General features: G+C 38.6%; 1 pseudogene; it reads right to left on the bottom strand.

The window, feature by feature from the left end:
- The window catches only part of LOC140502651 (heterogeneous nuclear ribonucleoprotein D-like pseudogene), a 31,320-nt pseudogene extending 16,988 nt beyond the window's left edge, over positions 1–14,332 (bottom strand).
- Positions 14,333–15,115: the final 783 nt, after the last annotated feature.

The raw sequence follows: 15,115 nt of genomic DNA, 5'->3' as shown, positions 1-15,115 counted from the left end.
AAGCTAAGATCCAGCTTGAGCTGGGCTTCCCATTAGGCAAAATCCCTGGGTTGGGGGACCTAGAGTATGGTGCAGCTCAACCTAATCAAGACTAAATATCTTAAGAGTAGGAATGCAAGAACATTACTGAAGTGTAGCATTACAAAGATCATTTAAGGAAGTAGCAATTCATGTTACCTATGGTATTAATAATTTCTGTCATTATGTTAACAATTTTCTGTCACTGAGTTCTTAAAAGATCATAGATTTAAAGCTATAAAGCACTTTAAAAATCATCTAATATAATACTCTGTGTCCTCAAATTTTAGAGATGTTCCCATTTTAGAGGTGAAGGAACTGACATAGAGAGATTAAGTATCTTCCCCAATGTTACTAGCCAGGACTTGAATTAAAGTCTTGACACCAAACTATTTCTACCATACTTCCTTAAAGGTTTTGCTTGTCCAAAACAAATTCTGGCAGATTCTATGTAGGAAGAGTGGTTTAGAGTAAGGTCGGGGAAATAGAGAACTGATTATTAGAAGGTCAACTGACTAAGTATGGAGAAACTCTTCTTTAGAAACTTGGACATCTAGATACTGAATTTTTATTTTTTACCATGGCAACCCATGAAACAATCATCTGTGCATTACTACAATCTATGTAATAATAACTTTCTAACAAATTAAAGTTCCAGAATTTCTGGGATAAAGGCTAGATCCAGAAACAAGTTGAACTAGAACCTAGTTCTTGTACTACTAGTGCACTGGGTAAGGGAACGAAAGGGATAAGTTTTTATTTATGTAGTATCTACTATGTGGTATGCACTGTGCTAAGCATTTTACAAATATTATCTCATTTGATCCTTACAACAAATCTAAGAGGTTACTATAATTGTCTGCATTTTACAGTTGACGAAACTGAGGCTTGCCTAGAATCACAAAGGTAGTAAGTGTCTGAAGTTGGCTTTGAATTTAGGTCTTTCTGACTTTCAGACTCCACTGTGTCATTTCACTATGTTGGTATCCTCCATGGAAGGAGAGCTCAGTCACTTCTATCATCATCAAACCCAAGGAATGTTTGCTGCTTTCTCTGCAGAGAATTAATCCACTCAGTTTTGACATTCTTCTTTGGGGCTGTTATTCTGATTGGAGGGAGAATTAAGTAAAAACTCACTCAACTCACTATACTGAGCTGTCAATAAACCCTCTACATTGCATCCAGCTATCCTCCAGGAAACCAGGTCCTGACTAATGAGAAAATCTCACCAGATGCCCTCTTTCTGCCCTCCATCCCACCAGGAACAAAAATCAAGTGTGCCTTACCTTTTGGTAGTGGAAAGGGCATAATGATCAACTGTTCAATGGCTGTTCTCACAATACTTGTGGCTGCTGAGATCAAAATTTCCTTCCCTGGCCTCTTCTCCCCTACATGTGGAATATCCCCTCCTTTAAAAAGTAAGCTCCTAGAAGGCAGAGATTGTCTCACTTTTGTATTTGTGTAGTCATTGTCTAGCATGTTGCTTTGCAAGATGCTTTAAAAAATATTTGTTAATTAATGATTACTTCCTACTTTTCCTACTCTGTATAACAAAGACAAAATTCTTGCACAACAAAATGTTAGGAAGGATGCTAGATTTAATTTTCTAGGCAGATGCCTAGTTTTGCCATTGAATAAATCTTAGGTTTATGCTAGGGATCAAGAAAACACTCAACCATGACAGCAAGCTTCAACTACTCCTAATTTTGGTAAGATATTTATTCCAGTTTTATTTATTTCTTCCCACAACATTTATTAGACAAATATGGTTAAAGCAGGCATGGCTTCTACTTATGCAAATATGAGTGTGACAAGAGGTTTACACTGTCTCAGTGCACTGAAAACAATCAAAGTTAAATAGTGTGTGGATTTAAATTATACCCAAGGAAGCAATCAATGATTAAGGGATTATGTATTGTTTTAACATGGGAGGACCCCAATTTACTATGATAGAATCTGTTGACAGGGCTTGGAAAATGTTCTCTTGCATGCAAGATTAAGAGAAACATTAATCTTTAAGGCCAAAGTAAACAAGTGCTGTAAATGCTTCACATTTTGCAGAACCTGAAGAAGGTTCAATTGAGTTGGATAATTCACCAATGGGTGCTCTTGGTTGTGGACTTCAATTACAATGAGCCAATTTCTTCTGGGGCTTAAGCTATTTGGTGAAAGAAATCAGAGCCATTAAATGCTTTTGTAACTCAAAATATTTAGTAAATCTTTCCCCTAAGGTGGAGTTAGATGGTTCAGTGGGTCAAGTGCTGTGCTGGGCCTGAGGTCACAATGCTGTATCTTCCTGAGATAAGATCTGTTCTCCAACACTTACTATCTGTGTGACCCTTTAGTTACTTAAACTTGTTTGCCTCAATTTCCTCATCTGTAAAATGAACGGGAGGAGGAAATGGCAAACCACTCTACTATCTTCCAAGAAAACCCAAAGTGGGATCACAATGCATCTGACACAACTAACCACCACCACCAACCTCCCAGAACCTACAAGAGAGTTTTTTGAATTTGTAAGGATTGGCTTCTACGGATCCCTGTGACAGATAAATCTTTGAGTATTTATTGTCCCTTTATGCAGCTACCCACTTTCTAGACCAAGATCTCCCTTTTTCATATCTTCTGATTCTATCATGAAGAATAATCCAGTTAAATACTAATATTTCTTTAATATTTTCCTCTCATTTTTGATCTAGACCTGTGATTTAATAGTTATAAAGAGTACCCAGTATGAAAATGTCCTGCAGGGATGTGAATTTGCAATTCCTCTATTATTTATAGTTTTAGACAGCTGTCTGCAAGGAGGGGAGGAGGCATTGAGAGGTTACTGTGATTAGCTCCTGTTATATAGTCAGTCAGTAGATATCCAAGACAGAACTTGGACTCAAGTCTTCCTTACTCCCCATCATTCTTTAACATCAACTAATGTTTATTTTATCCAGGAGAGTCACCTTACACTTAAGGCAAAAGAAGTGGTAGCAGTTAGTGAGAATGAGAGGGCTGGCCTAGAGGAATACCAGAAAGCAAAAAGCGATTAAACACATCAGAGGACAGAGGGATTATTCAAAGTAAAAAATCTGTAGAGTGACTTATATGAACTTCTCCACAGGAACCATCTAAATCAGGAGTTCTTAAAATTTTAAAAAAATATTGAAAATTTTTTCCTTTTGTAATCTCACATATTTTATTTAATGCATTTAGAAAGCATTGTTATTAAGTATATGCATTAACTGCAGATATTATTTAATGTATTATTCTGAGAAGGAGTTTATAAGTTTCCCCAGTCTGCCAAAATGTTCCATGACACAAAAAGTGATTAAGAATCTCTGATCTCATTAAGTCCATGGTGTATTTACAGCTGGTCCTAGTACCAAATAAACTAAATACACCGTTGTATGCATTACAACAGGCACCTAATGGTGCATCTTTGGTAGCTGTTTACCTATGATGGATGCAACATTGATTGCATGGTACAATGAAAAGTGTTTCTAGTGGGTGTGGAATTCTGAGATTCTGGGTTCAAGTGCTTACTCTGTCACTTACTGTCCTTATGATTTCAGCTCTAACTCCCAGGATCCTACTAAAAAAGAAAAACTCTTTTATAGCATTGCTTTTTTATAAGGCTACAATTTAATTTTCTTCTGAACTATTCCGTTTGTTATAGACTTTGGGCATGGATACTAGGGATCAAGTGATGATTTTAATGACTGTGGAAATTCATTTCTAACATGCTTTATAAAAAAAAGCGACAAGATTTGAGTTGAAATCTAATGCCAGCACTAAGACAGATCTTGAATATTCTTAGGCAGTCCTTTATCAATAGTAACTGCCTATTACAGGCTGAAAAAAGGTCATTCTATGTTATAATTCTGTTAGAAGCACTGTCAGATCAGACAGTTTCTTTAGAAATACAGCCTACTTTACAGAAAGGATTTTCTATAGCAAAAACATCTTCAAGTTTGAAGAAATTTGCATTAACTTATTTATTTATTCATAACTTTTCCAAAGAACTGGATATGATTGAAGTTTCCCTTCTCTTGAAAAATGAATGCATTTAACTTTACCAATTGGTATACTCTTCTCTGGATCCAGCTGGAGTAACAGAGGTCTAGTTAACCTAGCTTCCCCATCAAGTAATCAACATTGTGAGTAATTTGCCAGTGAAAGTTAACCCTCTTGTGAGTGGTTGGAAAAGGTTAGTGAAGGTCATGGTGTATTCACACTTCACATAGCACCCCAAAGAATCTTAAAACTCAAAATGTTAGTTCCAGCTACAACCTTAGAGATGAGCTAGTCTTATTGACTCATTTTTACACATCAAGATCCTGAGACCCGAAGAGGTCCAGGGACTCACCCAACTTATGCAACTAATTCATTTATTCCTTTGACAAACATTTTTTCTGTACAGAGCAAAGGTGGGTGAGATTAATAGTAATAATAACAAACAATAATGAATACCTAGCATTTATACAGTAGTTTCTGGTTTCCAAGTGCTTTACATTGCAAATTTGTTTGATCCCCATACCAACCTTGTGAAGTAGCTATTATTGCCTTCATTTTATGTGGGATGCTAGAGATAAATCATTCAAATTATACTACCCCATTTAAATGTAAGTGAAGCTCTACTCTGTACTTTAATCTGGCAGAAACTCCACTTCTATAATCAGATGAAGGAAAGGCATTCCAACTAAGTATGAAAAAGCCTTGATCAATTTCGATCAAAGTTTTATGATGAGCAACTGACTAAACAGGAGTGATGTTGCACTGGAGGAATACTCATATTGGCTGAATAAACTTGGTCATTATCCATGGGTCTTCTATAAAATAGCAAAATGGTACAAAAACAAGAATTAGAGACTATATGAAATAGTAAACAAGAAGAGAATGTTAGCTAGAACTAAGTTTCCTGAGAAGGGGTCACTACAGGAGTGGGGAGAAGAGAGCACATGGGCATTAGCCTTATTCTCCCTGACTCCTTTGAGATAGGAGAACCTTGTGAACTTGGGAAATGTGAGAAATTGACTATCTTTCCAGTGGAATCCTAACACTACCCCTCTAGATGACAGCTAAGCAGTAATTTCTGCATTATAAGCTAAAGAAAGACAGGAGGCAGATGCATAACTTTGCAAAGAAATGAGCAAAGAAACATGACCATGCCTATGGAAACTTCTTGAATATACCCCCAAAAAGGAGAAAAGGATTTCCAGCAACCAGGAGTTGTAAATTGCCCCTTAACCACAAGTACTGTCTAAGATTGAGCCTGCTTTCCCACAGACTCTGTACTGGTGGAAGAGTGCACCACAGACTTTTGGAGGGATTGGTTTATAACATCTTGTCTTACTACAGCAGTTAAGCAAACACTCCTATGTAACCTTTCTAGGCTATATCTTAATTAGAACCATTCCAGAATCTATGTGCTGCCTGTCATTTCCCTTGTGGCAGAGTACATAGCTTGTTTCCAAGAATTCTCACATAATAATAAGGTGGTTTCTTATATTCTATAAATAGTTGGCTTAAGGTGGTGTTGTAATGATTCATAACTGAGGAGAGATAATAGGAGATACTTCAGTTCCAAAGGAAATTGTAGCCAGAGAGTCCTCCTCTCCCTGTCTTTCCTCCCACCTTTAAATTTCAGATGGCAGTGGAAATGATTAGCTGTGGAAAAAAGGAAATTCTGGTTGGGTTGTTCCTGGCACTTTTGTAACACAGGTAAAGGAACAAGACAAAAGTCTGGGCATCGTTAACATACATTCATTCATGGAACTTATTTCCCCTGGTCCTTGTGAAGAGATACCAAGGGATCTTGTAGGGAGAGGAGATCCCAAGTCTTTCTTTCCTTCTTGAAGTTCTATGAAAGCCACAGAGGTGGATGCTTTGGGGCTCCGACTTTGCCTGTGGCAGCTACTAGGAAGTATGGGAAATCTGATTTTCTGCCTATTCAGTGCTGGGTTCTTGGGCATATTATATAGGAGATGTCTCATCATTTTGAAGTGTCTGTGAGAATGGGCACCATGCTTTCAAAGCAAAGATAAATTATCAACAGAAAGGATATTAGGTCTAGAATTAGAGCTCCTGGGTTCAATCTCTCCTCTGACAATTACTGTTTTCTACTTCTTACTACCTTTGGCCAGGCGCTGACTCCCTGAGCCTCTGTTTCTTTGAACAAGTGGCCTCTGAGATCTCTTCTTCCTTTTATCCTATCCTATTATCTATAACAGATTATAGGATCTCTCATCCCATGACTTTGGAGTTCAGCTGAAATGACAGTCAAAATCTCTCCTGAATCTGACACTTGCCAGTCATATTTCTAGATCCTCCTCAATTAAAGATCACAGGTTGGGGACATAACTTTAAGGACATTGTCAAAAGACCTGGGAGATTAGCTATGTTTTTTTGTGAGATGAGTTGGTAGTATTCTTCAAAGCCTGGTAATAAAAATGGGAATACCACATGTTTATATTGTGCTGTGACTTTGTCTGGATTGTCTCTAATAAAGAGGACATTGTTTTTTTTTTCTTTTTACTCAAAATATAATTTCATCATTGATTGTAAAGCAAAGATATATAGGGAAGGAACTGGCATATCTGTGACAATATTAAGAAGTATGGCATAAAAGAAATAATTTGACTCCTTATTTAGGTCTCCAAGGATCTGAAGATACCTGAGGAAATTTAGGTTTAATTCCAGTCCAGTAACTGGCAAACCTGAGTCCTACTGGTACCATAATACTTGCACTATTCATGTGAACTTTGATTTTGAGTGGGAGGGACATTTGATCAATAATTTCACTGGTTCTAAGGATTCCAAGAATGAAAACGATCAATTCAGATCAGTAATTCATCTTTGACTCACAGTGATGGAGTTGCCTAGGAGAGGTTAAATGAGTTTGTCATGTTTGCACAGATAGTATTTTTAAAGAATCATATATCTACAATCCTCTACTTCAACACCTCCATATCAAAGATGAGGAAATTGATGTCCACAGACGTTCAATGGTCATAGTCACACAGTTGTAGTAAGTTGCAAAGTCAGGATTCTAACAATTTCCATGACTCTAAGCGCAGGAGGGAAAGAAGAAAACAAGTCTTTTTTAAGAACCAAACACCATGCTAAAAACTTGAAAAATATTATTTCATTTGACATTTACAATAACTAGGAGGAAACTGAGGCATACACAGGTTAAGTGACTTGTCCAAGGTCACATAGCTAGTAAGTGTCTGCAGCTGGATTTGAACTGTGTCTAGGCCTGATAGACCAACTCTATCACCTACCTTCTCCTTAGAGATAGGATTTAAACCCAAATCTTTTGCATCCTTTTGTCCCACCATGCCACACCACCTCTCATGGTTATTTTGATATTCCCATGGATTACAAAGATTTGAATGAAAGTACCTAATAGTTTCTAATGCAATGATTTTCGATTTCTTTTAGAGGCTATGCCACTGAAAACTGTATTTATTTTGCTGGCATGGTCATCCCAACTATGTGGAATTCTTTTTTGGGTTTTGCAGAAGAGCTTAAATTCTGGAAAATAGATCACTCAAAGTTATGTCTTCAAAGGGAGAAAAAACTGGTCTACCCCCCATTTACGTACTTGGGCCTTACAGTTTCTGATGTCCAACCCTGTTCCTCCCTCTGTAGCTCCCCAGGAGCTCCTAGGCTGAGAAACACTGTCCAAATGGAAAAGCACACAGAAGTACATTGATTCACTAGTCCCCAGTTGTTTTATCCTGGTGTTTGTTCTCTCTCTCTCCCTTGCTCCCTCTCTCTTGCTCTCTCTCTCTCTCTCTCTCTTCCTCTCTCTCTCTCTCTCTCCTTTCTCTGTCTCTCTCTTCTCCCTTCCTTCCTCCTTCCTTCCCTCTCTCTCCCACTCTCTCTCTCCCTCCTTTCCTTCCCCCCTCTGTTTCATAGTTACCTCTCCATAAGGGAAGTACTAAGTACTGAAAAAAATAAAACCAGTGCTTATTACTGCTCATCTCTAGTAAATTGGCACTTGTTCTGAGTGAATAAAGGAATGGCTACTTTCAAAGCTACAAATTGAATATACACTAGCACCTGAAAGAACAAGAAAACAATAGTCATAAAATAACAAAAGCATTTAAAGGCCTTTGATTTTTGTAATTTTACTTTTTTTTCCCTTTCCCTTTCAGTTTTGATATATTTCAGACTTAGAGATTGCCTAGAGGAGCTCAGCCTCTGCAGTAGGAGAAACATTAAGTGGGTGATTATGAACAGGTTCAGGTTGGTTCCTTCTTCTGGATTGCATCAGATAGACCAATTATTCCACGCCATTGAGTTCCAAAAAGAAGAATCCAAATTCCATGTATTTGTGGGCTTATAGTCAATCAATCAAATTTATTAAGTACCTACTCTGTGCCAGTCTTTATGCTAAGCACTGGGGATACAGAAAGAGGCAACAGACATTCATTCTCTTCAAGGAGCTTACAAGCTTACGGGAGAGACAATATGCAAACAAATATATACGAAGCAAACTATAAATGAGATAAATAGGAGATAACTAATAAAGGGAAGTCATTAGAATTGAGAAGGGCTAGTGAAGACTTTCAGTGTAAGATGGGAATTTAGTAGGATTTAAAGGAAGCAAGTGAGGTCAGTAGGTAAAGTGAAAGAGGGAGACTAGTCTTGATATGGGGGGCAGCCAGAGAAAATGACTGAAATTGAGAGATGGAGTGTCTTTTTTGTGACACTGCCAGTGTCATTGGATTGAAGACTATGTGTTGGGGAGTAAAGTATGAGAAGATTAGAAAGTAGGAAGAGGCTAGGTTATGAAAAGCTTTGAGCATTCTATATTTGAACCTGGAGCTAATAGGGAGTCAATGGAGTTTATTGAGTAGGGGTGATGTTATTGGAGCTGAAAGTTAGAAGTACTTTAGAGGTTGAATGCAGGATGGATTGGAGTGGAGTAAGACTTGAGGTAGGCAAACCCACCAGCTGGCTATTTCAAAATCCAGGCAAGGGCCTATACTAGAGTGGTGGCAGTGTCAGAAAGAAAAGGGAGAGTATTTGAGAGATGTTGCAAAAATGAAGTCGATAGACCTTGGCTACAGATTGGTTATGGGTGGAGTGGGATAATGAGAGATAGCAAGGAGTCTAGGATGACTGCTAGATTGTAATCCCGAAGGACTAGAAGTATAGTGATGCCCTCTATCATAATAGGGAAAGTGATAGTAGAATTTTCGGCGAAAGACAGTGAGTTTTGTTTGGGATATACTAAAATATTTGAGAGTTGGAGATGTGAGGTTGGATGGCAGCAGAGTTTGAGTTAGGATAAATAGATTTGAGATGAATCAGCATAGAGTTATAATCACATCCATGAGAGTTGATTAGATCACCATGTGAAGGACTATTGAGGTAGAAGAGAAAAGGGCTCAGGATTGAACTTTGAGAGATATCTACCATTAGAGAGTGTACATGGGATGATGATCCTGTATGGAAACAATCAGATAAACTGGAAGAAGACCAGGAGAAAAAGGTGTCCTGAAAACACAGAGAGAAAAGAATATTGAGGAAATAGTGATTAACAGTGTCAAAGACTGCAGAGAGATCAAGGAGAATAAGAACTGGGAAAGGCCATTGGATTTGGCGACTAAGAGATCATTTTGGAAAGAGCATTTTCAGTAGAATGATAAGGTCAAAAGCAGAATTGTTAAGAGATTCAGAGGAGAGAAAGTGGAGGCAACCATTGTAAACTGCCTTTCTGAAGAATAGCTGAAAGGGTAGAAGAGATAAAGGATGATAGCAGGGATGGGAGGATCAAGGGAGGTTTTTTGTTTTCTCCAAAATGGAGGAGACATGGACATGTTTGGAAGGAAAAGTAGGGGAAAAGCCAGTAGATAGGCAGAGATTGAAAGTAATTGAAAGAGGGGAAGACAAAGATGGCAATCTGTTACATAAGATGTGTTGGAATGGGATCAACTTGAACAAGTAAAGGGGTAGCTTTTATTAAGGAACAAGGCCTCTTCATCATGGAGGTAAGACAAGCAAGAAGGAGGAGGCAGGGGCAGAAGACTTTTGAGTGATGAAAGAGGAAGAGGAGAAAAGAGGGTGCATGGCCTCATTTTTTTCCGTGAAATATGAGACAAGATTCTGTTGAGAGCTGCAGGGAGGTTTAAGGAGGGATGAAAAGCTTTGGAAAAGCCACTGTGGAGAGTGGAATACTCAGTTGATAAGGTAGGTACAGTAGGATTGCCTAGCAACAGTGAAGGTTCAATAGAGATTATGTATCATGAATTTGTAGTGGAGTTAGAATGATTGGGTGACTTTCTCCATCTTTGTTCAGTAGCATGTGTGTAGGAGCAAAGGTGGTGAATGATACCAGTGTTTCAAAGAGGATAAAAGGCTGAGGTATTCAAGAGGGGAGGACATTGTATAGTTGAATTGGTTCATAATAAGATTTCCAAATTCAATTTCAGGTGTACAATCTGGCATTCACTCTTTGCTCTTTGGGTTCCTCTACAGAGTTAGGACCTGAGTAATGCAGAGCTGACCTTACAAAGAGATGGGATAAAAGGTAGCTAAGTAGTGTGATTTAAAAGGCTCTAAAGTGCTCAGAGTCAGAGATGCTTCAGGACTGAAAAAAGAGACCCTATGGTCCTAACTCAGCAAAGCAGAATAACGTACTTTTGATTTTATAGACTTGTTTTTTTTTTATTAAATTTATTTATTTAACTTTTAACATTCATTTTCACAAAATTTTGGGTTACAAATTTTCTCCCCTTTGATCCCCTCCCCCCCCAAACACCAAGCATTCTAATTGCCCCTATGACCAATCTGCTCTCTCTTCTATCATCGCTCTCTGCCCTTGTCTCTGTTTTCTCTTTTGTCCTGTAGGGCCAGATAGCTTTCTATACCCCTTTACCTGTATTTCTTATTTCCTAGTAGCAAGAACATTACTTGACAGTTGATCCTAACACTTTGAGTTCCACCTTCTTTACCTCCCTCCCTCTCCACCCCTTCCCTTTGGAAAGCAAGCAATTCAATATAGGCCAAATCTGTGTAGTTTTGCAAATGACTTCCATAATAGTTGTGTTGTATAGGACTAACTATATTTCTCTCCATCCTATCCTGTCCCCCATTACTTTTATTCTCTTTTAATCCTATCCCTCCCCATGAGTGTCGACCTCGAATTGCACTCTCCTCCCCATGCCCTCCTTTCCATCATCCCCCCACCCTGCTTATCCCCTTTTCCCCTACTTTCCTGTAGTGTAAGATATGTTTTCATACCAAATTGAGTATGCATGTTATTCCTTCCTTGAGCCAAATGTAATGAGACTAAGCTTCACTTTTCCCTCTCATCTCCCCTCTTTTCCTCTCCTTTGAAAAAGCTTTTCCTTGCCTCTTTTATGAGAGATAATTTGTCCCATTCCATTTCTTCCTTTCTCCTTCCAACATATTCCTCTCTCACCCTTTAATTTTATTTTTTTAGATATGATCCCTTCCTAATCAATTCACCCTATGTTCTCTGTCTATCTATATAGATAAATATATCTATATAGATATCTACACACAGACACACACACACACACGTGTGTGTGTGTGTGTGTGTGTGTGTGTATGTATAATCCCTCCAGCTACCCAAATATTGAGAAAAGTTTCAAGAGTTACAAATATCTTTCCATGTAGGAATGTAAACAGTTCAACTTTAGTAAGTCACTTATGATTTCTCTTTCCCGTTTACCTTTTCATGCTTCTCTTGATTCTTGTGTTTGAAAGTCAAAGTTTCTTTTCAGCTCTGGTCTTTTCATCAAGAACGCTTGAAAGCCCTCTATTTCGTTGAATAACCACTTTTTCCCCTGAAGTATTATACTCAGTTTTTCTGGGTAGGTGATTCTTGATTTTAATCCTAGTTCCTTTGACTTCTGGAATATCATATTCCATACTCTTCAATCCCTTAATGTAGAAGATGCTAGATCTTGTATTATCCTGATTGTATTTCCACAATACTTGAATTGTTTCTTTCTAGCTGCTTGCGATATTTTCTCCTTGACCTGATAACTCTGGAATTTGGCTACAATATTTCTAGGAGTTTCTCTTTTTGGATCTCTTTCAGGAGGTGATCTGTGGATTCTTTCAATTTTATTTTGCCCTCTGGTAAAATAGAATGTCAGGGCAGTTTTCCTTGATAATTTCATGAAAGATGATGTCTAGGCTCCTTTTTGATCATGGCTTTCAGGTGGTCCCATAATTTTTAAATTGTCTCTCCTGGATCTATTTTCCAGGTCAGTTGTTTTTCCAATGAGGTATTTCACATTATCTTCTATTTTTTCATTCTTTTGCTTTTGTTTTGTAATTTTTTGGTTTCTCATAAAGTCATTAGCTTCCATCTGCTCCATTCTAATTTTTAAAGAACTATTTTCTTCAGTGAGCTTCTGAACCTTCTTTTCCATCTGGTTAATTCTGCTTTTTAAAGCACTCTTCTCCTCATTGACTTTTTGGACCTCTTTTGTCAATTGAGTTAGCCTATTTTTAAAGTGTTATTTTCTTCAGCATTTCTTTGGGTCTCCTTTAGCAAGCTGTTGACTCACTTTTCATGATTTTCTTCCATCACTCTCATTTCTCTTTCCAACCATTCCTCCACCTCTCTTACTTGATTTTCAAAATCCTTTTTGAGCTTCTCCATGACCTGAGACCCATTGCATATTTATTTTGGAGGCCTCTGATGGTAAGCATTATTCTTCCTCATCTGAAGGGATGGAAGAAAATACCTGTTCACCAAGAAAGTAACCTTCTATAGTCTTATTTTTCCCCCTTTTTTGGCCATTTTCCCAGCCAGTTATTTGACTTTTGTGTCCTTTGTTCAGAGTAGGGTGTACTCTGGGGACCTGGGAGTTCTCAATTTCTTCAAGGTGGCACAATCAAGGGAAAGAGGTTGACTTCTCTTCTGGCCTGCATGCTGGTCTGGGAGCAACCAAAAACTTTTCTGCACAGAATGTGTGAGTAGTGGAATTCCCTCTCCCTAAAGTTCTCCAGCTGTGCCATGCCAGCACTCCTCCTCACTCCTTGACCAGGAGATTCAGATCAGTTGCTCAATTGCCCCAAGGGCTTTAGGTGGAGGACAGAACAGCCACTCTGGGCTGAGACTCAGATTAGTGAGTCAGTTCCCCCAGGGACTTTAGGTTGAGGGCTCCACAAATGGATGCTACTGCTGCTGGGACTAGAAGAGGACCCTGCTCCCTTTTTACCCTGTTGAAAAAGCCCTCTTACTGACCTTTGAAGTTGTCTTTGGTGTTTGTACATTGAGGTATCTGATTACTGCTGCTGCTGCTGGGGATTCTGCTTCCAAGGCCTATTCTGGTCCTGTTCCTCCTGGTGCCACATGGCCAAAGCTGTGCTGTGCTCCATGGGCTGCACTCTGTTCTATGCCCTGTGCAATAGACCTTTCCTGTCAGCCTACCAGGATACCTTGGGCTGGAAATCTTTTTCACTCTGTTGTTCTGTGGCTTCTGCTGCTCTAGGATTTATTGAGTCATTTTTTACAGGTATTTTATGGGCTGTGGGGGAAGAGCTAGATTATGTGCATCTTTTTACTGTGCCATCTTGCCTCTGCCCCAGAAAAACAGAACTTAACAAAGGAGAAAATAGTCTGCTTCATTCTGTGTTCCAATTCCATAGTTCTTTCTCTGAATGTGGATGGCATTTTGCATTGAGTCCTTTGAAAATTTTCAGTATTCTTTCTTCTGGGCCTCCCAAAGGACTATAATGTAGCGTTTGTGGCCAAAATGACAGAGCATGGAGAAGCAACAGTAGGAGTAGAGAGAAAGTTCATTTTGAGAAGATTCAGGGAGTACATATAGAAAAGAGCATGGAAGAAATAATGGAGGGAATATAAAAGATGTAGTTGTAGCCCTATGTCCAAAAAAAGGGCAGAACTGAATATTATTTAGAGACTGTAGAGGGAAGAGTAATTGAGTTAGGGAGAGTTTGAACTCCAGGCATGTGTTTCTTGTGAGAGACAGGCTTTGTCTAGAAAGGACAGCAGCCTGTGTTGAAATGTCTCAGGGAGAGATACTTGCAGGATAAGTCAATAAGAAAAGAGCAGTGATGAAAGTCTTTCACTACAGATTCTGTCTGATGTAGCCTAATGGAATAATGCATTTTCTGAGTCATTCTAGATGGGTTATGCAAATGCTCAAGGGAGTAATGAGGAGAAACCAGGGCAATCTAGACTGTGAGTGGGAGCAGTGGGACACCAAGAAACTGTCTTACACTCGAATGTTTCACTCACCAGCATGCCACCAGCATCTGCAATATCACCACTAGAGCTACAGTTCTGCTTTAGACTGTCAAACATGCCTTTAAGGTATTAAAGGTTAAGTGTCAAAAGAGAGACCTTATCAGAAACAAACCTGGACTGGACCTGAAAATTGTTCTGCCAATCCAGAAAAATGGATCCTTTAGCACTGAGGGATGTTATTCAAAGCTGCCAACACCCAGGGAAGGGATGCTCACATACCACACACTCTTCCACACAGGCTCTTCTCTTATCTCTATGAAAGTGGGGAAGACATGCACCCACAGTAGGAAAACTGTTCAGAAATCAAACCATGTGGTCACACCCTTCTCAAGTCCTGGAGACTTTATCTGAGTAACTCTTGTTCCACAAGAAAGGAAATTTCTTTAAAGGCACTGTGATTGTGGCTATTCTAACTATCTACCAGTAACCTGTAATTAATCAAATCCATCAGCACATTCATCAACAAATAATTATTGAATACCTAATATGTGCCAGCTAGATTGCTACATCTTGGGGAGACAAAGAAAAAAATGAAAGTTACTTTCCTCAAGAAGCATCCATTCTATTCCTGAAAGCAATATATATACATTTAAGTATGTCCAAATCCATAGCATTTGTATATACTTCCTACTTATTCTTATATTTTGTATTCTTATATACAAATCTATAACATTTGTATATACCTTCTACTTATTCTTAAAATGCCCCAAGTAAAATTACCAATGAGTGATGATGGAGCAGTGCCATTTTTGCTTGCTCTGCATTTCATTTGGTCCTTATCCTTCCCTGGGTTTCTCTACTTACAGTGCTTACAGATAAATAATAGCCATTCTTTCAATG

The sequence above is a fragment of the Notamacropus eugenii genome, chromosome 4 (genome assembly GCF_028372415.1).
Source record: "Notamacropus eugenii isolate mMacEug1 chromosome 4, mMacEug1.pri_v2, whole genome shotgun sequence".
Lineage (NCBI taxonomy): Eukaryota > Metazoa > Chordata > Mammalia > Diprotodontia > Macropodidae > Notamacropus > Notamacropus eugenii.
This window is presented reverse-complemented; position numbering and strand designations above follow the sequence as displayed.